Below are 24,263 nucleotides of genomic sequence, written 5' to 3' on the forward strand. Positions count from 1 at the left end.
TCGATTACCAGAGTGTTCCAAATTGCCGTAAAATTGTCCTGACCCTTTCGATTCTCATATCAGAGCCTTCGATAATTGTATATTGATCGAAATATCAGAGCTCGACGCCATTTTGGTTCTGGTCTGAAATGAGTTAAAAAATATTTTTGAAAAATCCAAATTTTCAATGTGTCAGGACAATTCTTAGATGATCAGGAGGGATGTGTCAAAGTTTCGGACAGTTTGGTCTAATACCCTTAAAAAAAATTGTTGTATTCGGATCGACTGATTTGAAGGATGTTTCACTTCACCTTAAGGGGTTATCAAAGGGTCATTATGTATGTATGAAAACCTGAAAATATTAATGAAAATTTCCGCCAAACTGTCAAGCCATCAAATATATATATGGAGCCTCGAGATGCGAGGTCTCGAGAAAATTGCGGCGATGGATGCACCCGGAAAGAGGGCTCGCATAAAACGCCACCCAGTTCCCCGGAGAGGATCCTCCTCTTATCACTCCGAGGATGTCATTTTCGAATCGCATTCGGGCGTTACGAGTTTCCTGACGTCTCTTGCCGAGAAAGGATGCGAGCTTGAATATGAGATGGAGGGACGACTGTTCGATTATGAAAATATATACTTAGGGACGTTATCGGCCTGATTGATCCTTAATTAGTGGGGTAGGTTAGTGTACTAGGTCGTACTTGAATAGCGTTTCCAGGATCACCTCTAATAATTATGTGAACTCGGTATGATGGATCGGAAGCGATTCTTGATAGTGAACCTTGATACTAAATCGTTCCAATTAAATTGGGTTACTGTTAATTGCGATATGTGCCCATAATTATGAAAGTGGTCTAAGTCATATATTTTTTGTTTCGTTGTTTTNATTACATTGAATTAATTTCATTTGAAATAATATGGCGTGAAATAACTGATAAACTCATTTTTTTTTTCATTTTGACTTAGACCACTTTCATAATTATGGGCACATATCCCGGCTCGTCTAATCCCGGAATATCGATTGTTGGGACAATGAGGGCGGAGGAAAACCTTGATAAGAGAGGTAAGGCAGGAGGTGATATCAAAGACGGAGGGCACTCCACTTCGGGATTCGGTCAGACTTATCGAAGTTACTCCCAATGACGAGATTCCCGACGAGGATGGGCAGAAAGTTCCCTCAGGAGCCGCAAGTGGTCTAATTTATCGGGTCGAGCAAGCGGCCAAGCAATCTCCTTCGAACCTCTGTTAGATAAGCTGGACCTCTTCGGGTCCGGCCAAACTTTGATGTCCGCCGATATCTCGAAGGCACGCTTCGGCGACTCCACCTTCTTCGGCAGATTTTGAAAACGGGGAAACTTTGAAATTCATCGATTAGGGCGCTCGGATGACCCCCGATAGTGCTATCAGGAGAGATTCCGAAAGAGGCCAGACTTTCAAAAATTCCGCCTTACACTTTTAAGGCAACACATATGTACATGAATTTTAATAACGTGTTTTGATACGTCCCTAGTTGCACAGAATAATTTATAAATATTTCTTGGTAATCTTTGGTAAATATCTCGAGTGACAGATTTTCCAGGATTCCTTGTAGATTTCATTCGAAGATGTCTGAAATGTTTGCTGCCAAAATTTTTATGACGTATTTAGGTTCGATGAACGTATGACAGTATGACAACTGCATACAACCAGTTAAATATCTCGGTAATTCAATTGGTTAAATAATTTTCGGGAATATTAGCCCTCGTTACCCCTAAGTGCGGCACTTCTGCAAAGACCCGAAACCGCCTTAAGATCCACCCCTGGGGGTCCTGTAAATCGAGTTCCCTTAATTCGAGCCCAAGGGCGGGGATTTCGCCGGAGCCGTGGAATATGCTCTTGCTAAGTTATTTATTTCAATGGGCCAGGATGTAGCCGTCAGGAAAATCTGATTTTCCGAGCAACGCGCGGCGTTGCTCTCCATCCCCTCCAGCTTTGTCCCGGTCGAGGTTCTTGCCGAAAAATGCCGGGAAGCGGCGCAAAATGGCGGAAAATGCCCCCAAGTGGCGGAAAATCCTCGTATTCTCCGAGGTAATAACATTCCCGTGTACGTGGAACGACTCGCCTCCCTTTTAATAGATACCGCTGGCTGAATTTTCAATGTCCCTGACCCAAGGTGCAGCAACATGTCGGGTTATTGTACAAGAGTGCATCCTGACGCCGGAGGGTGGCATCCCCGAGGATCGCCCATTTTGGATTCCAGGATGCACTCCACCGCATTCCGGAATTTCGGGTTAAATCTCGAATGAATTCTTTTTTCTCGGACCGCGGCAATTTGCATTTTTCATTTTAAACTTCTGTTCGTGCCGCATCTTGCACCGGCGACATTCCGGATTATTTAGGAGGATGCAACTTGACGTTGAAATCGACCATTCTGGATTCCAGGATGTACTGCATTACATTCCAGGAATTTAGGCTAAATCTGGAATTTCTTTCTTTTCTTTCCAGGAATTTTGGCTAAGTGTGGAATTTTTTTCTCTTTCCAGGAATTTTGGCTAAGTGTGGAATTTTTTTCTCTTTCCAGGAATTTTGGCTAGACCTGGAATTTTTTCTCTTTCCAGGAATTTAAACTAAACGTGGATTTTTTTTCTCTTTCCAGGAATTTTGGCTAATCCTGCAATTTTTCTCTTTCCAGGAATTTAGACTAAACGTGGATTTTTTTCCTCTTTCCAGGAATTTTGGCTAAACCTGCAATTTTTCTCTTTCCAGGAATTTAGACTAAACGTGGATTTTTTTCTCTTTCCAGGAATTTTGGCTAATCCTGCAATTTTTCTCTTTCCAGGAATTTAGACTAAACGTGGAATTTTTTCTCTTTCCAGGAATTTTGGCTAAACCTGGAATTTTTTCTCTTTCCAGGAATTTTGACTAAACCTGCAATTTTTCTCTTTCCAGGAATTTAAACTAAACGTGGATTTTTTTTCTCTTTCCAGGAATTTTGGCTAAACCTGGAATTTTCTCTCTTTCCAGGAATTTTTAGTTTTAGATTGCAAAATTCGTCGGTTAATGCGTGGTTTCCGGATCCGCAATTTAAGTCAAGGTACAGGAAAAGTGCCGGGCCTCCATATCAGGCGACTGTTATTAACTGTCCAAGTTGTCAAAGACATGGCGGAATCTATGCAGGTCTCGAACTTTCTCAGTTTGAGTTTGTCCCGAGTTCTCTGGACGGGTTGTATTGTTTTCTGCGCGTGTCCCGTTTCCGCGACCATCCCTTCGGGACGCGCGCAATCGTGAAACTCGCCTGAGGTTCGCGCCATGTACATACATGCATTTACACCCCCGGCCGACCGAGTCTCTTTACGGAAAACTTCACGCCACAATTTAAAAAATGTTGAACCAAATCGTATAATCCCATAGAAAGGGAAAACACGAGAAAGAGTCATGAAACTCGCCTGAGGTTCGCGCCAAGTACATACATGCATTTACACCCCCGGCCGACCGAGTCTCTTAACGGAAAACTTCACGCCACAGTTTAAAAAATGTTGAACCAAATCGTATAATCCCATAGAAAGGGAAAACACGAGAAAGAGTCATGAAACCCGGCTGAGGTCCACGCCAAGTACATACATGCCTTTACACCCCCGGCCGACCGAGTCTCTTTACGGAAAACTTTCCAACAAAAATATTAAAATTTTAAAACATATCGTATAATTCCATAGAAAGGGAAATCCACGGGAAGGAGAACACATAATGATTGTTACAGAGGAATAATAAATATTTTCAAATTTGGACGGAAAACATCCTCGAAGAAAAAGTAGAGAAACACCGCAGGAGCCCCGAAAATCGATCTGTCCCGATTTTCGGAAAATTATGTCGAAGTTTGGACATGTCGCGGGGAAAGTTGTAACCACAACTTGTTACGACAGAACTTGAAGAACTAGAATTTTGAGGTTAAAGTGGCTGGTTCCGTTCTGGCTGCGAGCCAAAGGGTTGAAAACAGTTGAAGGGTGGTTTTCGAGAAGGCTCTCGGAATTCGGCGTCTCGGGAGCGGAATTTATATAACCAAGGTCCCAACAGATACCAAAAAATTTCTGAAATTCATTTTCGGCGGATCGAAAATTCGTCAATACATTCAAAAAGGCGTCATTAGAAGAAGAGATGGCAAAATGAAATCCGTCCGACATCGTTTTCTAATTTTTTCTCGAACTTAGCTTAGTTCGGATTAGCTTTTCCACAATTTTGGTTTCATGGCCTGGGGGGGATAAGGAGTAACGTTTTCAGGATGTTCATCACTATTCCTGCGGATTCCGCGCAGGATTATTCCGCGCAACCGCAATTCCCCCGAGGATCAGATCAGGGAGATTCGGAATCCGCGTAAAGCTCCCCGTTCACCTGATCGAACAAATTGTCCCTAATTAATCGAATTATCCAGATCGATTTGTCCCCCTCCCCTTTTCCCCTCCTCCCAGAATTCCATGAAAAGCCGCGATTATCTACAAATTTCGACATTTCTCACTTCTAAATCCGATATCCTCGTTTCTCAAAAATCCTCACTTCAAAATCCACAAACAGATGCAGAAATACATCCCAGGGAGGATTTCATAAATTTAAGGTGTTATGAAAGGTGTCATTCTATGCACATCTAAAAATGAAAATATTTATAAAAATTTCCTGCAGACTGGGTGCACCCAATTTGAAATTCTAATGCTTTACGGAGGCCTTAATGAAGGTCTTGAAACTCAGGTAATTTCATTTTTCGAAGAAAATATGTATTTTGAGTTCTAGTCATAAATACAAAAATTTTTTATTAAAAATGAAATTTCATGAGCAGCACGTTTTTCCTTAGGGTTTTCATAATCACGTTTTATACATATATAGAATGACCCTTTAATATCACCTTAAGTTTCATAAATAAATATTTTGACGTTTTATACATATATAGAACGACCCTTTAATATCACCTTAAATTTCATAAATAAATATTTTGACGTTTTATACATATATAGAACGACCCTTTAATATCACCTTAAATTTCATAAATAAATATATTGACGTTTTATACATATATAGAATGACCCTTTAATATCACCTTAACATCTTTGGCCGACTTCCAACCCCAGTGAGAAAATCGAGGGGGATGGAATCGACACCCTCCTCTGATTCTCAGGGAATAAAATTCCTCCACATAAGGATGACATTCGAATTCACTTAGGGGTTGGGGAATTAGTCTGGGGAATTTTTCAAGCCGGAAATTAAAATCAGCCCTGGAAAGGCCTGGGGGTCATTTCTCATCGTTTGCCTAACGACCTCGCGTCACTTAATTCGGAATCCCGGCTCGCTGAGGGTTGCAAAAGCGGCAATACAGACGGAGCCACCCCCGAGATGGGGTGAGTTTGGTAAACAAATAAATCAGCAAACTCCTTAGCGCTTTCCCAGAGAGCTGATCCTGCAGTTTTCCCCGTGACAACCCCTTGCACCCCTCGGCTTAATGCTTTGATCTTGTTCCAGTTTCCAAACCCTCCAGGGCGGCCCTGGGGGTGAGAACGCTTTTGTAATTTCGTTTCCGCCGCCATTTTGCATTTCCAGGATAGGTGCGTTTAATATTCCCTCGGATTACGGGGTCTCAACGATTAATCTTAGGCTGAGCTATTTAAGGGTGGAGGACTCTTCAGGGGGTGAGACCCTCTCCACCGGAAATACGTCCCTAGTAGCATACAATAATTTTCAAATATTTCTTTACAATCTTTGTTTAATATCTCGAGCGACAGACTCTTCAAGACATCCTGCAGATTTAATTTAAAGATGTCTTAAATATTTGTTGAAAATCTCAATGACATATTTAGTTTCAATAATTTATAAACATATATTAAAAATACATTCTTTACTTCACGATTATTATCGGACACTTCATTTGGTATAAAAGACACGACCAATTATATAATACTTTTCGTACCGATATTTCATTATGGGAGCAAAACGTGTGATTTTTATATTAAATATTTTCAAGACGTTTATAATGTACGCGGCAGATAATATTGGAAAAATACTTATATTAAAATGAAACGAAATATTTCTTAGGTTCGATGACATTGTTTCGTCTCAGGGTAAGAAAATGCGAAAATGGAGCGACGATATGCGCCTTGCAAGAAAGTGGAAATTTCCTGCTCCCTGATTTGTTTTTATTAAGTTAAAAAATATTTTATCGTCAGAATTTGGATTTTTTTCATTTCTAGGACAATGCGTCGCAGGTGGAGGATCTTTTTGAAAAAGTCACATTCCATGAAGTGTCCGAAAGGTTTGACAGAGTTTTGAGCGTTTTGTGTAGATAGTGCTGCAGAGAGTGATAAATGCTCGATGCTTGTTCCTGAAGAGAAAGAGAGACGGAGCGATGGAGGGAACGCGAGATGGAAAGAGACGAAGCGATCGAGGCACCGCGAGAGGGAAAGAGACGAAGCGATCCGGGCAGCGCGAGATAGAAAGAGAGACATAACAGCGGAACTGGTCCAGGCACATTTCCCTCTATTAATCATCTCGATCTCCGTTTTATTCGCAGATGGACGGGAATAAAAATCCGACCTTGCCATTCCCACCTCTCCTGTCGTAATCTGTATTGTACTCGGTAGAATTACGAGCCTCGCCGAACCCCTGGATTGTCAACTTATTTATCAAGGAAATCCGCCCTGCAGGCGGATGAATTACAAAATTAATGGGAGTATATTGTTCGGATTTTTGCACTTCGAATTCAGCGCGCTAATAAATTCCTATTATCATTTTCAAAAGCCTGCCCAAAGTAGACGGAATTCCTAAAAACCATATTTATTGTCAATATCCGATATGAAAACGGGAAATTTGCAGGGTCTCCCCTGATTCCCAAGATGGCGGGTAATTTCTTTCCTGGAACAGGATTCGAAAGAAAAGTGCGTTCGCCCACGCACGGGGTAATTGCGAGGAAAATGCGAGAGTGCATACGTGTAATGGAGGTGCATTACGTGCACCGTAAACCCATTGTCGTGTGCACTGTAAAATACAGTCAAGTGTCGGGGGCGAAGATATAAATTGCATAGCCCTTTTTTGTAAAATTGAAAAATTAACATACGATGGACACAAATGTAGAGATATCACTGATTTTTATTCATTGACGTCAGATTTCCATGCGCAATTCATCGAGATGAGGAACGGAAAAACAATTTTCCTGGATAGTGACATTTGTCCGAAACGTTCTTTTTAGACTTAATTTGAGATTTAACCAGGGGTTAAATTGGTTTAGCGGGGTGGCCAAACTCTGCTGGGGGTCGGATATAACTAATTCTTTTTTCCCAGTGTAGTTCATCGACATAAGGGATGGAAAAACAATTTTCCTGATGTGCGACATTCGTAAAATGTCCTTTTTAGACTTAACTTGAGATTTAACCAGGGGTTAAATTGGTTTTGCGGGGTGGCCGAACTCTGCTGGGGGTCGGATATAACTAATTTTTTTTCCCAGTGTAGTTCATCGACATAAGGGACGGAAAAAAAATTTTCCTGATGTGCGACATTCGTAAAATGTCCTTTTTAGACTTAATTTGAGATTTAACCAGGGGTTAAATTGGTTTTGCGGGGTGGCCGAACTCTGCTGGGGGTCGGATATAACTAATTTTTTTTTCCAGTGTAGTTCATCGACATAAGGGACGGAAAAAAATTTTCCTAACGTGCGACATTCGTAAAATGTCCTTTTTAGACTTAATTTGAGATTTAACCAGGGGTTAAATTGGTTTTGTGGGGTGGCCGAACTCTGTTGGGGGTCAAATATGATGGTGGAGGATTCGAAGGTTATCAAGGTTCATGAGGTGATATTACCCCCGTATATATATCCGCGTTTTCCATTCGCGGGGAGGATGAGATACGTATAAAACGCAGGCGCACGCGGGCATGCGTGATCCCTTGAACTTCCGGGCCCCGACAGGATGTTTCCACGTGTCGCGGAATATTTCACGATTCCCTCCGAGTTTATGGCTGAAATCCACCGGATAGGAGAATGAGTCCACGTCGTGTGTAAACATGGCGTCGGCGGAAGCGCCGCTGTAGGAATATTCTAAAACGCTGAAAATCCATGGAAAACCTGAAAATTGTCTCCTCGTCGATAAAGAAATCGAAAATCAACAACTGCGACGATGAGCCTTAAGAATGAACAATCCGGGAGCCTATTTTAAATACTGTTGAATTAATTCGGTGGAAACCTCAGAAGCGCGAGAGTAAATAAGAAATGTCGAAAAGTGCGAAATTCAAGGAAAGCCTTAAAACGTCAGAAATTTAGTACGAAATATTAAGAATTGCTAAATTAATTCAGTGAAAGTCTTAAAAGTCAGAAAATTGATAATTTATTTTATCTGATAAATTCGCTAGGAGATAAACTTTTCAGGTTCTAACCTCAAATTTGGGCCGAGACGCCGTTTCCAATTTCTGGAAAAGAAGCAAAAGTTGAAGGTAAGGCAAAGAAAAACCTGAGAATTATTCAAGAATTTCTTTTCACATTCTAAAATATCGCATTTGAATTTCTGCAAATCTGAAAGAGTTGAAAATGTCGGGGAGGAAGGCGCAAAGGAAGATGGCGTCGCGATGGCACGGCTTCACCAAAATCTGGAAAAGAAGCAAAAATTGGAGGTAAGGCAAAAAAACCCTGGAATTATTCAAGAACTTCTTTTAACATTCTAAAATATCGCATTTGAATTTCTGCAAATCTGAAAGAGTTAAAAATGTCGGGGAGGGAAGGCGCAAAGAAAGATGGCGTCGCGATGCACGGCTTCCCCGAATTCTGGAAAAGAAACAAAAATTGAAGGTAAGGGAAAAAAAAACACCCTGTGAACTATTCAAGAACTTCATTCAACTTTCTAAAATGTCATATTTGAATTTCTGCAAATCTGAAAGAGTTGAAAATGTCGGGGAGGGAAGACGCAAAGAAATATGGCGTCGCGATGGCACGGCTTCCCCGAATTCTGGAAAAGAAACAAAAATTGAAGGTAAGGCAAAAACACCCTGAGAATTATTCAAGAACGTCTTTTAACATTCTAAAATATCGCATTTGAATTTCTGCAAATTTGAAAGAGATGAAAATGTCGGGGAGGGAAGACGCAAAGAAATATGGCGTCGCGATGGCACGGCTTCCCCGAATTCTGGAAAAGAAACAAAAATTGAAGGTAAGGCAAACAAACCTTGAGAATTATTCAAGAACTTCTTTTAACATTCTAAAATGTCATATTTGAATTTCTGAAAATCTGAAAGAGTTGAAACGGGTGGGGAGGGAAGACGCAAAGAAATATGGCGTCGCCGTCCGCCGGAGGACTCGTCTCGATTCTCGGGTCTTCCCTTCTTCCTTGCTAAAAGCACCCTCGGGCTCATCGCGGTCGTATCCATTTCGAGAGGGAGGCGAATGACGTTCCCGCTAAAACGCTTCCGCGACGCGCGTTTACGCGCGATTCTCGGTCCTCCGCGCGGAATCTCCGCCGTAGTCATTGGATACGTAAAGAGGGTGGAAGAGCCGGGGGGGGGGAATCGCGTCGCTTTATGCGCTCGTAAACAGTATCGGGCGAAATACTCTGAAAGCAGATACCGACAGTCGCAGATATTGACCAGGAAGTGCATACCAGGGCCGTGAAAACGCGTACTCGTAGGAAATATTGAAACCATTATGAGTAATCTACCCCCTTAAATTTATTCTCCACATTTAAGTGTTACCTCAATAGATTAATATATACAAAATAAACAAATTGAGTCGTTCGTACCCTAAGATTAAATTTAAACACGACACACATAAATAATTAATTTCCGTTTCAGTCCGTCCGTCGAATTTTAATTCCGTGTCGGAATTAAAATTCGACTTCAATGTACTCTCCACATTTAAGTGGTACCTCAATTGATTAATATATACAAAAGAAACAAATTGATTAGTTCATACCCTAAGATTAATTTCAAACATGACACACATAAATAATTAATTTCCGTTTCAGTCCGTCCGTCGAATTTTAATTCCGTGTCGGAATTAAAATTCGACTTCAATGTATTTTCCACATTTAAGTGGTACCATAATTGATTAATATATATGTTACCGTGAATGACCGAAATTGGAGAATGTCGACTTTCACCGGTGAATGTCAACAGATACCAAATACGTCGGAGAAAGATCGAATATTTCATTACATTGTTGTACATTCGGACCCTCTCCAGTGTATGTCGACAATCACCCACCGGTGAAAGTCAACATTTACTGGTGTAAGTCAGAAATAAGTGTATTTAGCAAATATTTCGGACATACACGAAGCGACTATGTGAATGTTGACATTCGCCGGTGAAAGTCGACATTCTCCAGATTTCGGTGTTTCACTGTAACACCGTGTCGAGACACCCTAATAAACAAACGGAAAACACTAATCACTGTACATGAAATAAATAAGTATCTAAATAAATATACGACGATCGCATCTCCAGCGGAGGGATGGCAAATAAATTCCGCCCCTCCGAAATGGGTCCAATAAGGGAAACCCGGGGAGGTTTTTCCAGCAGCAGGCGCGAGTGTAGCGAACTCCTGGGAGGACTTGAAGAAAATAAATTAGCCGGTTACACGTCTGGAGGCCCCGGGTGTACCGAAGCATTCCCGGGGCACAATGGACCGAGTATTATTCCATTTGGTTAGGGGTGGACTCGCACAATACGCGGAGGTCCGCGCACCCCCGAGGGACACAATGGCCGGCCATTCATTGCGACCGAGATAACCCAAGTTTACTACCGATTTAATTGCACGGAGAGGTCGCCTCGGTACAGGAGACGAGGTCCGGAAGCTGGCACGATTATTGGCTCCAAGGAAAAGACATCTTCGAGCCCCCTCGACAAGGGCCAATTTTCATTCCGCCTCGTCGGCTCGGATGTGCGTCGTCCCCGTCGCTTCTTTTATCGTCTTTTATCGTCTTTTATTGTTTCTGTAGCGTCACAAATGGGCCGAGGACTCGATGGACCAGAAAAGGACGCTCTTTGCCGGAGAACGGCTGGAGTCGTTCCGGACCATGACCTGGGGCACTGATACCATGACCTGGGGCACTGACATTGGTACCGTCACTCTGACACGACCTGCTGCATTACCGAGAAATATTAAATATATATGTACGACCTAGTACCTGACTTCGAGATCCTTTCGTCCTTGCGACCAAATTCCGAGATTCTATTCATCCTTGCGATGAAATTTTCAGATCCTTTCGTCCTTGCGACGAGATTTCTTTCATCCTTGCGATGAAATTTTGAGATCCTTTCGTCCTTGCGACGAGACTTCGAGATCCTTTCGTCCTTGCGACCAAATTCCGAGATTCTATTCATCCTTGCGATGAAATTTTGAGATCCTTTCGTCCTCGCGACGAGATTTCTTTCATCCTTGCGAGAACATGTCGGGATCTTGTCGTCCTTGCGAGGATACATTTTGATTTAATAGTTCCAGTGAGGAAATGTCTCGGTATTCAGGAAAGCTCTCGGCCTCTTTCTCGTTTTACATTTCCAGGCTCGATCGTTTCCATCGACAAAGGACACAAAGTGGTCCAGGACATCGATACCCTCGACATGTTCCGGTACGCTCGATCGATTCTCAATAAAATCACCAGTAGAGGTGGCGGCATGTTGTTTGGTCAGCCGTTTACTCCTGGCGGGTCGTTCCAGGAAACTGCAGAGAATCCACCAGTGGAAGGACGAAGGACGAAAGAGGGACCTAGGTCTTCGAGTATTCCTTGCATCGGAGAGATCCCGAGGATCGAAGTCGTGGCGAGAATCCGTTCCCTCAGGAGTCCTGGATAAGAGACCCTGAACATATGAAGAAACCTTCTGGTGCCCCCGAAGAGTGTCCAGCTTCCAGGAAGGAGCAGGATGCAGAAGTGCTCCACATCCTGGGGAAAAGTCCTTCCCTAGAATTCCGAAAAATGAGACTCTGCTTTTCCGAAATAATACTTTCTCGAAATTTCTACGAATTACCGAAGAGGTCGACCTTGCCATTCTTCCAAAATGCTACTTTCCTGATTTTTTTTTCAATCGAATTTAAACATTCATGAGGAGGTTAATCTTCATATTTGTTGTTTAACACTTTCATGGATTTTTAAAAGATGTCTCGAGATTTAGAGAGGCTGGATTTTTGGATCTCTTGGAATGACTCGGGGTCTTTTTTGAGAATTCTTGTTGCAGTAGTCCTCGGAGTCCTCGGATCGTCCTTTCAGTGCTCTACTCAGTCCTTGAAGAATCCTGAGATTGGTCAATCTCGACACCTCCTGCCTCGCTGACTCAAGAATGCCGAATCCACTTCCACGGCCGAATGATTCCCGACGCTTACTTCCATGCATCGGGAAAATTGAACGCGCACTTGGAATTTCGGATCCTTCAAGGACACTCCCGTACCCGGAATGAGCCTCTTCAAGAAAGAAAAAGGACGAAAAGTGGCGGCACTTTTCGGCCACGCCACATAATCCCTTTCTTCCTCGATATTCCAAGAAATGTCCCAGAAAGTCCAGCCAATAAAAAAATGGTACCTACCGAATGTTTTCAATTTTCACAAATTATTCCATAAACATTTAAGAATATTTTTAAAATATTCCACGGGTGCCAGGACCTTCCTTATAGCTTCTACATTCAGGTTGTAATGTTTGAAAGGATTCGGCACACCCAGTTCGAAGGAAAGTCTGATAAGTTTGAGAAATTGGTAATACCCTCTGCATTTGGTGCAACATTTCGAGACATAAACATCCCCTGAAGATGCATTAACGTATTTGTCGAGGGCGTGACAATATCCCGAGGAAGAGGAAAATTGCTGAAAAGCAGTTAAAAAATGCTCATTGATAAAGAGTTAGCGTTTGGAAGCACTTTCGGCAGGACCAACGCGCAAACATCCTGAAGACGTATGATCGCATTTGCCGTAGACGTGACAAACCACTCCAAGTGTGTTCTTGCTGGGAAAGTTCGAGCCCAACTTGGAAGAATTATTGGATCGAATTCCATTTCTACTTTTAGGCATTGACATCGCCGAGGATGGGGAATAAAAACGCCGCGGAACTTAGGCGAGTATCTCTCGAAGTTCCGAGCACCGCAGGAGGTGGTTCCACCTGGAAAAAGTTTTTACGCCTCCCACGAGGAACATCCTGAAGAACGTTCATTCCCGAGCCATTATCCGGTCTCGTTGAAGATTTAAAAAAATGGAGATTTCTTCCGATTCCTTTGGAACCTCTAAAAACCTCTATAGATTTTGCGACAAGAGCGCGACACTAATTTGCGCTCTAATTAGCGTAAAGAGACGCGGCACCCAGTCGAGGGTCGTGTACTTGGTGGAGACGCAACCGCGTACTTTGGTCTGGATTAATTACGCGCACGAAATTAATGAAATAATAATGGAAAATCCGAATACGCGGAGGCAATTGCGAGGACATAACGCAACCCTTAAATAAGGGTAGCAGGGCATTTTCATACGAGTCAGGCCTTACGGCGGATCGCGCCAATCTCCTTTTAATTGGACCATCAAGCTTCCATTATGGCGCCCATGGATGGCCTCCATCTTCCTCCGGAAGCTGTACACCGGAATGGGCAGATTTTCCCCTGGAGCGAGAAAACCAGAGGTCGGTTCCTTCGGTCCGGCTAATTTCATTGGTCGCTAGACGACCCGCTCGAGAGGATACTTCAAGCGAAATGGCCGCAGGGTCCTGCGATTACGCAGCTGTTAACAATGGCGCTCTTCAGCGCCCTCCTGGCTCCCCTCTTTACGACGAAAATCAAGAAAGCGCAAAAATATACGAGAAATATCGCTCACTTGGCTTTCTCCTACCTCAAATGCGTCTACAAATTGAAATTATCGGCCCGACTGAACTGCAGCGCGCATCCAAGATGGCGGCGCCTGGAGAACGCTTGAACTCCGAAAATACGCCCGAATCATGCATTCCAAAAATTCTTTCGAAAATCAAGAAAGCGCAAAAATATACGAGAAATATCGCTCACTTGGCTTTCTCCTCCCTCAAATGCGTCTACAAATTGAAATTATCGGCCCGACTGAACTGCAGCGCGCATCCAAGATGGCGGCGCCTGGAGAACGCTTGAACTCCGAAAATACGCCCGAATCATGCATTCCAAAAATTCTTTCGAAAATCAAGAAAGCGCAAAAATATACGAGAAATATCGCTCACTTGGCTTTCTCCTCCCTCAAATGCGTCTACAAATTGAAATTATCGGCCCGACTGAACTGCAGCGCGCATCCAAGATGGCGGCGCCTGGAGAACGCTTGAACTCCGAAAATACGCCCGAATCATGCATTCCAAAAATTCTTTCGAAAATCAAGAAAGCGCAAAAATATACGAGAAATATCGCTCACTTGGCTTTCTCCTCCCTCAAATGCGTCTACAAATTGAAATTATCGGCCCGACTGAACTGCAGCGCGCATCCAAGATGGCGGCGCCTGGAGAACGCTTGAACTCCGAAAATACGCCCGAATCATGCATTCCAAAAATTCTTTCGAAAATCAAGAAAGCGCAAAAATATACGAGAAATATCGCTCACTTGGCTTTCTCCTCCCTCAAATGCGTCTACAAATTGAAATTATCGGCCCGACTGAACTGCAGCGCGCATCCAAGATGGCGGCGCCTGGAGAACGCATGAACTCCGAAAATACGCCCGAATCATGCATTCCAAAAATTCTTTACGGACAATTAACCGACACTAGACCTGTATTATTAGACATCACAAAATGTACATGTATTATCAACTGCCAACAATTTTTTTAACAGGAATTGTGATGACGTATCGAGGTTATTAGTGTCCATTTGAAGATCGAAAGACAGCTTCGTGTTTCAAGAGCGATATTAATATCTGGAGCGTAGGTTTGGTCTTTTGTTTAAAAGAGGCGCCACTTATGTCGGCCAATTTTACCAGGGAAATAAATTGACAAAATGGCGGACTCGTCTGGGGATATAATGAGGGAATTTCCGAAGGTGCGAATGGACGCTGTCGCGTAATCGGGAATTTGGGTTAAACAAGCGGTCGTTATTGAAATTAATTGATGGTTCAAGGGAAATGCGTAATTGGGAAACGGTGTCCAGCTTGGGGGTGAAAATCGGAGGTCATTGTCGCGATTGATCAATTTCGAAGGAATTTCGGTAATCGGGGACGAATCGAGACCCCCTGCAATTTTCTATCAGCTATCCTTGGGGGGGTGTGTGCCCCCCGCGTCGTTACACGCCTTTTCCTAGCGAGGGTCGTCGGAAGCTGCCGGGAAAAGTTTTCCCGATATTTTCACTTCGGAACTACCCCTAGCAATGGTGATTCCCCGAGTTTCGAAGCCCGGACCCTTTTTCCTCTGGTTTTAACTCCGAATGGATAGAGCTTAATTGCAAAATCATGGCCTCACGTTTCCGACATCTTTTTCAACCTGCATTAAATCCTGAAGGCAGAAATTGATTTTTCAACCGAAAACGCACTGGAATTCCGGGAATACAGGACTTATTAACGTCCTTTTTTATTTATTTATAAGGGAATCACGGATTTTTTCAACCTGTGCGCACGTGGATGAAATGAAATCCTGAAGAATCCAAATTTGAGCGTTACTCCCCTACACTGAGGAGAAAATGTCATTGAACCAAAGAAATATCCTGTCAATTCAAAGAATAATTATTTAACTCAAACAGGAATAAATCGGATGGAAAATTTATTCGGATTGATGGCGATTTATTTGAATGAAATTCTTGGAATTAACGAAATATTTTTCTAGTTCAATGAATTTCTTTCCTCGGGGTGGAATTATTTTTTTTTTTTACGTAAATCAGGAATTTTCCCAATTTTCTATCGCGTAAAGCGATGGCTTAGGATATCGAAAGTTGTCTTATTCAAGGACCAGGACGATGAAAATTGCCCGGGGAAAAGTTTTGTCCGATATTTTCACTCGGGAACTACCCGCAATAAACTATTAGCGCGGCTATAAGTTTTTGCGTCTGAACGTGGGTTAAAGTCAGTTCAGTCCTCCTTCTTTTTTCCTCCCCGAATGACCAGGGGCTTGATTGCAAACTAATAGTTCCACATTGACGTCCTTGTGCCGCCTGCAGGATATTACGGTCCTATCGATCGCGTTACAGGACGAGAGAGGACTCTGCGACGAATAGACACCTCCGGCGTTCACGCCGGGTAGAAATTTATTATAAATTAACGACAAATTGAAAATCCCATTGTCAAACATTTAAACCCACATAACAAACGTTTTAGAAACCTTTAAAATCAAAATCACACGTCTCGTTGCCATAATGAGATTAACGGAAGGAAAGCATTGGAAAAATCTCTCGCGTTTTCCGATACCAAGTAAAGGTAAATAAAAAAAAAAAAAAGAAAATGTATTTTTATAATACGTTTACACGTTAAGAAATATCATTTAGATATATGTTTCCATGATTATGAAAACGGAATGTGTCATTGAGATTTTCGAGAAATATTTGAGATGTCTTCAAATGAAATCTGCAGGATGTCTTGAAGAAGCTGTCGCTTTGGATGTTTACCGAAGGTTGTGATAAAAAATATTTAGAAAATATTCCACGGTACTGGGGATGCTTTGGACGGTGCATTCTACTTTCTGGGGGAAAAAGGAGAGGGATGACGTACGAGTCTGGTTCGGGACCAGTTTGATACATGTTCCCACGAAATGGTATCGAGGAACCATCCCTTCGGTATCTTTCGGCCCTTTTCCTGAGAACAACTCGTAGGAAGATTATAGAAACGGTGCCGAGGTGTTTGAATAACGACGCACCCCCTGAATACATTGTACGAGCTCGGGGCTGACATTCCATAAAACAAACCTCTACTTCAGGAAATACATTCAAAGATATGTGCATGATCTAAAGGCCCGCCATCTTCTAGTCTGCGAATTTACGCATTTTTATATGAATCATCAGGTTAATTCGGGTTCAGTCAAATTCCCATGAATTAATAATGTCTAAATATTTGTTTATAATCTTGGCTAAATATCTCGAGCGACAGATTTTTCAAGACATCCTGTGAAAAGCAAACACGACTAATTTTTGCAGTACTTTTCTTCGGCTATTTCATTATGGGAGCAAATCCTGTGACTTTTATTGCAAAGATTTTTAAAACGTTTATAATGTATTCGGCGGATAATATATAAAAAATACTTACATTAAAATTAAACGAAATGTTTTGTATACCTAGTAGGAAAATATGATGAAAACACGTGGAGCTAATATTACACAAATGTTATAGTGATAATATTCTAAAGTAAACGTTTTGCAAATATTTCAAACGTCTGATAAATATTTACAAAATTTACGGTATTCGTTAAATATATAGAAAATACAGGACAAATATTTTGTGCTACTAGGGTTTATGCAACAATGCTGTCCTTTGTTAAAGGTGCAAACGTAATTTCTTTTTTTTTTTTTTCCATGCAGCAGGCCCGAAATTTCAAATTTTCTCCACCGAGATCTCCAAATCCTCACTTTCTGGAGACTGTGACATTGAAATTTCAGGATGGACATTTTTCAGATCCTGAAAAAAGGACCCTCCGGGTGTCTGAATTCCTCCGATGCCTCGGAATTCCGATAAAACCGCCTTCTTCGATCGCCGACGTCGTCCGATTTGCATAGGGCGTTTGAGCCGCGGCGGAAACGCACCAAGGGGTGGGTTCCCCATTGAAAACAAGGGGAAACCTATTCCACAAGGAACTACCCCTTGGAGAAGAAAAGGAGTCACTTTAAGGCAGCGCGAGATATTCCGATTGACGAGGGGCGCTTCTGCCCCTTATCTCCCCCTTCGCCCCCCAAGGAGGTTTGTTAGATGCACCCCCTTTCAGAAGTTCCTTTTTCCGAGGAACACGAAGTCCGCCCTGAGATCGATTCGCCCTCGCACCCCTTTGGGACTGGAAACCGGGAACAAGGGTGGGAATTATTTCCTCCCCATTTTCCGAAAAGGAAGTGCGGCGAAAAGTAAAGAGAAGTGGTAATAAACATAAACGGAGTCGCTGTAATTACATCTAAATTATTAATTTAATATATTTCTGGCTATCTTGCAATTATTCTCCATTTTCCGTGATTAGCTGCGGAATCTCTAGCCGATTAATAAATAAAGAGCTGGCAAATATCTGGCGATTACGAGCAGGTGCAGGGGGGAAGTCTGGATCGGTTGCTCAAACTGCGCCCGAATAAACGCTCGTCGGGAAATCCACCCCCGGAAGTTACAACCCTCTGCGTCGCCACCCCCTACGTACCCTTGTAGGGTACCTTGTCGAAATTTATACCAGGCACCTGCGCCTTTCGCAAACGGTGAGTCGATTCTCTCGATGGCGAGTCTACCTGTGCTCCCTTAAAAATGATTAAGGTGAAGTGAAACATCCTTCAAATCAGTCGATTCGAATACAACACTTTTTTTTAAGGGTATCAGACCAAACTGTCCGAAACTTTGACACATCACTCCTGATCATCTAAGAATTGTCCTGACACATTGAAAATTTGGATTTTTCAAACAAATTTTTTAACTCATTCCAGACCAGAACCAAAATGGCGTCGAGCTCTCATATTTCGATCAATATACAATTATCGAAGGCTCTGATGTGAGAATCGAAAGGGTCAGGACAATTTTACGAGAATTTAGAACACTCTGGTAATCGATAAACTCGCATTTGAACGGGATAAAGGCAAAAAAAGTGTTGTATGCGCTTCTTTGCTAAAACGATGGGAATACGAGGTCTCGGAGTGAAAATTTAATTGACCTGGAAATCACAGATGGCGCAGGGGGTCCCTCTGCAGTTAATTAGGGCCCCAGAAAACACGAATCCAGAGGATTTCTAGGGTTTTACTTCGATTTCTTGATATTTATTGTACGAAAACGACAGGTGGAGTATACCATTTGGTACAATACACAATATAATTCGACCCAGCTGTCAATATAAAAACGAACGTTCTCAACGTAGGCATTTGGAAAAATCTTTTTTATCGACGTCGATCAAGTTCCTCGACGTGTTTCACTTCACCTTAAAAATGATTAAAACGCCAGAAATGATAAAAATAAAAAATTTTACGCGTTTAGCGTAGATCAATTTCATGTTTACGAGTGCAGTGTCCTAGGATCTTGTCGCAAGGATGAATAAAATCATGAAATTTCGTCGCAAAGATGAAACGACCTCGAAATTTCGTCGCATAGATGAAAGGATCTGAAAGTTTCGCGGCAAAGTCGAAAGGTTCACGACATTTCGTCGCAAGGCTGAAAAATGTCTCGAAATTTCATTCGTGAGAGAACTCATTGTGAGGAAATCAAAAGTTCGAATTAGTTCATCACCACATCCCTGGGGGGTGCTTCTTCGGGAATGGGATTTTCGTACCTTTTCCGGGATCCTGGGAGGTGACAAAAACTGTCACTCCACCTCTCCCAGGGGCCCTTGCAGGAAACGAGCTTTTTTCCTCCCCTTTTCACCCCCGGAACAGTCGATTTACTATCTGCTCTCTTCCCACCCCCGACTGGACACTCGGTGCAATAAAATACAAGGCCTTTCATGATTCCCTGATTAGATGCCTCCGGTCCCTATTGTACATCATTTCTCACAAAGCGGACAGTAAGTCGTAAATTCCCTTGACAAAAGTGACCGCAAAGAGAAATGACGAAAGGTCGACGTAATCCCATGAACGATGAAATCCAAAGTATTCTTGTCTCAATACCCAATATGAAATATTGGTATCCGTATTTAATATTCAAAGGGTTTAAAATCCCCAAAAGGCCTTCACGATTCAAAACCAGGAACGAGATGATTAATAAATCACTGGAATTAAATCCCAGATATTCTCAGGCGTCCCCAATCGATCGATAAATCTGGGGAACTGAACATTCCAAAATTCCCATAATTTAAGGTGAAGTGAAACACGTCGAGGAACTTGATCGACGTCGATAAAGAAGATTTTTCTAAATGCCTACGTTGCCGATGTTGGTTTTTATATTGACAGCTGGGTCGAATTATATTGGGTATTGTACCAAATGGCATATTCCACCTGTCGTTTTCGTACAATCAATATCAAGAAATCGAAGTAAAACTCCAGAAATCCTCTGGATTCGTGCCTTCTGGGGCCCTAATTGACTGCGGAGGGACCCCCTGCGCCATCTGTGATTTCCAGGTCAATTAAATTTTCACTCCGAGACCTCGTATTCCCATCGTTTCAGCAAAGAAGCGCATACAACACTTTTTTTGCCTTTATCCCGTTCAAGTGCGAGTTTATCGATTACCAGAGTGTTCTAAATTCTCGTAAAATTGTCCTGACCCTTTCGATTCTCATATCGGAGTCTTCGATAATTGTATATTGATCGAAATATCTGAGCTCGACGCCATTTTGGTTCTGGTCTGGAATGAGTTAAACAATTTTTTGGAAAAATCCAAATTTTCAATGTGTCAGGACAATTCTTAGATGATCAGGAGTGATGTGTCAAAGTTTCGGACAGTTTGGTCTAATACCCTTAAAAAAAAGTGTTGTATTCGAATCGACTGATTTGAAGGATGTTTCACTTCACCTTAACTAATGTATATCCGGTTGCCTGTATTTTTTTCTAATCATCGTACAATTAAACCTGAAATTTTTGTGATATATGGGGAGACGCGAATTCGAGATTCGAACGGCAATCGAGGTTCATTTCTCCGCCGATAACGATGATCGACGCTGATAAACTGGCCGGTTTTGCAAAACTGCCAAATTCATTCGCGATACTTCCGGTTCGGCCTGGCTGGGGATTAAAATCCGCGTAATTCGCGAAACTCGACAATGCCCGGTCATTTCCGGATATCGAATCGGCACGTGATTCCTCGTCAAAACGGAATGGGCTCGTTCCCTCGTTACGGAGATTTTAATTCGACGGTACACCGATATCCATGTCATCCCTCTGTCGATTAATACACCCTTCGGGTGCATTATCAATCCTGTGCCATGAAATGAACAGCCAAAATTGACTGCATTGCCAAAGTTCACCAATGAAGTGCATATTAATCGTCGAACAAATTTTCAAAATACAATTCATTATTATTCGTTCAGGGAAAATTCTATTTTTAGTACTTTACTTTACTGATATACAGAAACGTGGACAATACTTGTTAATACTAATTTTTTAATCGTGATTCCCCTATAGGGAAAAATTTTAACCTTGATAAAACCACCCTTAAATGTATTTTTACAAGTCTGCGTTTACATGAACAACTCGACCTCAGATATTCCCCAGACATTAACTGCATTTATTTAAAAAAATGCACATCGACTCATAAAACAATTTAAAATCCCATTTCATACGCTGTATAAATTCAGATTTCTGCGAACTCACCCCTTGTAAACCCTTTTTACAGATATTCAAACCTGAAACCATTTTTGCAGATTAAAAAAAAATCCGCGTCTGGCGTTCACCGCATTTTTTGAAATAAGTGCACATCGACTCATAAAACAATTTAAAATCCCATTTCATACGCTGTATAAATTCAGATTTCGGCGAACTCACCCTTGTAAACCCTTTTTACAGGTATGCGGACCTGAAACCATTTTTGCAGATTAAAAAAAATCCGCGTCTGGCGTTCACCGCATTTATTGAAATAAGTGCACATAGACTCATAAAACAATTTAAAATCCCATTTTATACGCTGTATAAATTCAGATTTCGGCGAACTCACCCTTGTAAACCCTTTTTACAGATATGCGGACGCGGGCAATCCGCGCGTCGTTATTACAGGGGTGGATTCCGGGGGTGTGATCCAGGCTCGGACAAAACGTCGGCCGCGAAGGATTTATCAGTTGATCAATTTATCAATTTATCGATTAATCGGCGGCCACGTCGGGGTCACGCTGAAATCAAGGCCCGGGTCAAGGGGCGAAGGGGTGGAGGGCGAAACGGAGGGTGGAACAGGGAACGACGATAGCGTCACGGTCGCGGCAATGGCAGCGAACCGCGAAATGAAAATTTTATCGACGCATCGAACCGACGGGGCGAAATCTCCTGATATTACTTAATAACGATGGCCAGCGGAGGGGATCGTCCGATGGGGAATAAAATGGTTATCGCGACTCTGTCTGACCCGGAAGAGCCGGATGTCGCACGGTTTCCGGTCCCGGCCTTATCACGGAAGGGTTGGGATTTTCCCCGGCTTTCTGCACCCATTTCCGGTGTTACATTCTGATCGGGATAAACTTAATAAAAATTTCGGGGCTGATGTTAAATTATTTATTAACGACTTCGTTAATTAGAAGATCTTCGTAAAGTGAAGTGAAACATCCTTCAAATCAGTCGTTTCGAATACAACACTTTTTTTTAAGGGTATTAGACCAAACTGTCCGAAACTTTGACACATCACTCCTGATCATCTAAGAATTGTCCTGACACATTGAAAATTTGGATTTTTCCAAAAAATTTTTAACTCATTCCAGACCAGAACCAAAATGGCGTCGAGCTCTGATATTTCGATCAATATACAATTATCGAAGGCTCTGATATGAGAATCGAAAGGGTCAGGACAATTTTACGACAATTTAGAACACTCTGGTAATCGATAAACTCGCATTTGAACGGGATAAAGGCAAAAAAAGTGTTGTATGCGCTTCTTTGCTAAAACGATGGGAATACGAGGTCTCGGAGTGAAAATTTAATTGACCTGGAAATCACAGATGGCGCAGGGGGTCCCTCCGCAGTCAATTAGGGCCCCAGAAGGCACGAATCCAGAGGATTTCTGGAGTTTTACTTCGATTTCTTTATAATTATTGTACGAAAACGACAGGTGGAATATGCCATTTGGTACAATACCCAATATAATTCGACCCAGCTGTCAATATAAAAACGAACCTCGGCAACGTAGGCATTTAGAAAAATCTTCTTTATCGACGTCGATCAAGTTCCTCGACGTGTTTCACTTCACCTTAAAAATGGGGTGGAAAGATTGTCTTCCGGTTTGCACATGGAAAATGTTGGTTTAGAACCCCCTCGAGTTCTTCCTTTGAAAAATGTAAGGGTTGTTCGCGATACGTCAAAATGGACGCAAAATGGCGTCGATTTCGACCCTCCCGAAAATTCGGGCGGACTTTGAAAAATATCGAGTACTTAGGGAAGTTACAACCCCCGGTGTCCATATCGGCGGAAAGACCGTCAACCCCTGGCGGAATCGCCGCAGCTTATGCGACCGCAGGAAAACCATAAGGGGGTGCTCTTTCGAGCCTCCCCGTGTAACCCCATAAATCCGGGGATGCGTCGTCCCAACCCCAAAGGTCCTCCTTTCGACAAACTGCGGCACATCGTGAAAAATCCCCGGCAGGAAAATCTCTTTCTCTCGGGCCCGAAAAAGCACCCTTTCAGAGGGCGCAACCCTTTCACGGGTTCTCTTTCGCCCCAAAAAATCGAACGCCACTTCCACCCCCACGCGATTCTTCGATTCTTTCCGGAAACTGGCTGAACCCCCGAATTGTTGCGCGAAAGCAGGTGGAATTTGAAACCCGGAGCTTTTCACGGATTGTTGCGTCGCCATGGAGAGAATTGAAAAAAAGAACCGACAATGACCTCTTTGAAATTCCCGGCGTCGATGAGGAAATGTATTCCGACTTTTTTACTCCAAATTCACGGATTTACACGGCTTGGCCTTCTTTTTTCTATTTTTTACTGGGGGGATATCTTGTCCCGCGACACTTTAGACAAGAGCGAGACGATGATTTGAGGGATAAAAGCTGCGGAGCAATTTTATCCCTCCGCGTTTAATGCTCCGATATAGGGAACTTTTACTAGGGATAGCAACGAACCCCCCTAGGCTCGTCATTTCGCCGGATGGAATCGTTTTGGTTGGGAAAAGGGTGGATAGATGGTCGCAGATAAGTCGGAAATGGTAGACCAGAAGGAGAGAGAAACAGGAATGAACGCCCCTCCGCATAATTTATGCTCTACATATTTTTTTTTCAATTTAAGCCCCGCTGTTAAAAAGAATATACGATAAATTAATTTCTATTTCATCTTCTCTGTGAACCGTTGCGGACAAAAGTGCACTGAAAAAATTTCCGCAATCCAGAGAAATATCGCATTCAATTTAATCGAGTTCATTCTCATCAAGTGATTATTCTCTGAATTATTGAAATATTTTTTTGATGCTCCAAAAAATATTCTTTTGGTTCAATGAAATTTTTTTCTCGGTGTATGGAAGCACCGAATTACAATTTATTTCTCTGGGCGATGATTAAAAAGTGTAGGATATTCATTTAATATATAGAAAATATAGGGTAAATATTTTTGTGCTACTAGGGAGGGGTGTCTTCGCGGACCCTAGGGGTAGCTTTTGCCCCATG

The sequence above is a fragment of the Orussus abietinus genome, unplaced genomic scaffold (assembly GCF_000612105.2).
Source record: "Orussus abietinus isolate OABI.00-Male unplaced genomic scaffold, Oabi_2.0 scaffold29, whole genome shotgun sequence".
NCBI classification, from domain to species: Eukaryota; Metazoa; Arthropoda; class Insecta; order Hymenoptera; family Orussidae; genus Orussus; species Orussus abietinus.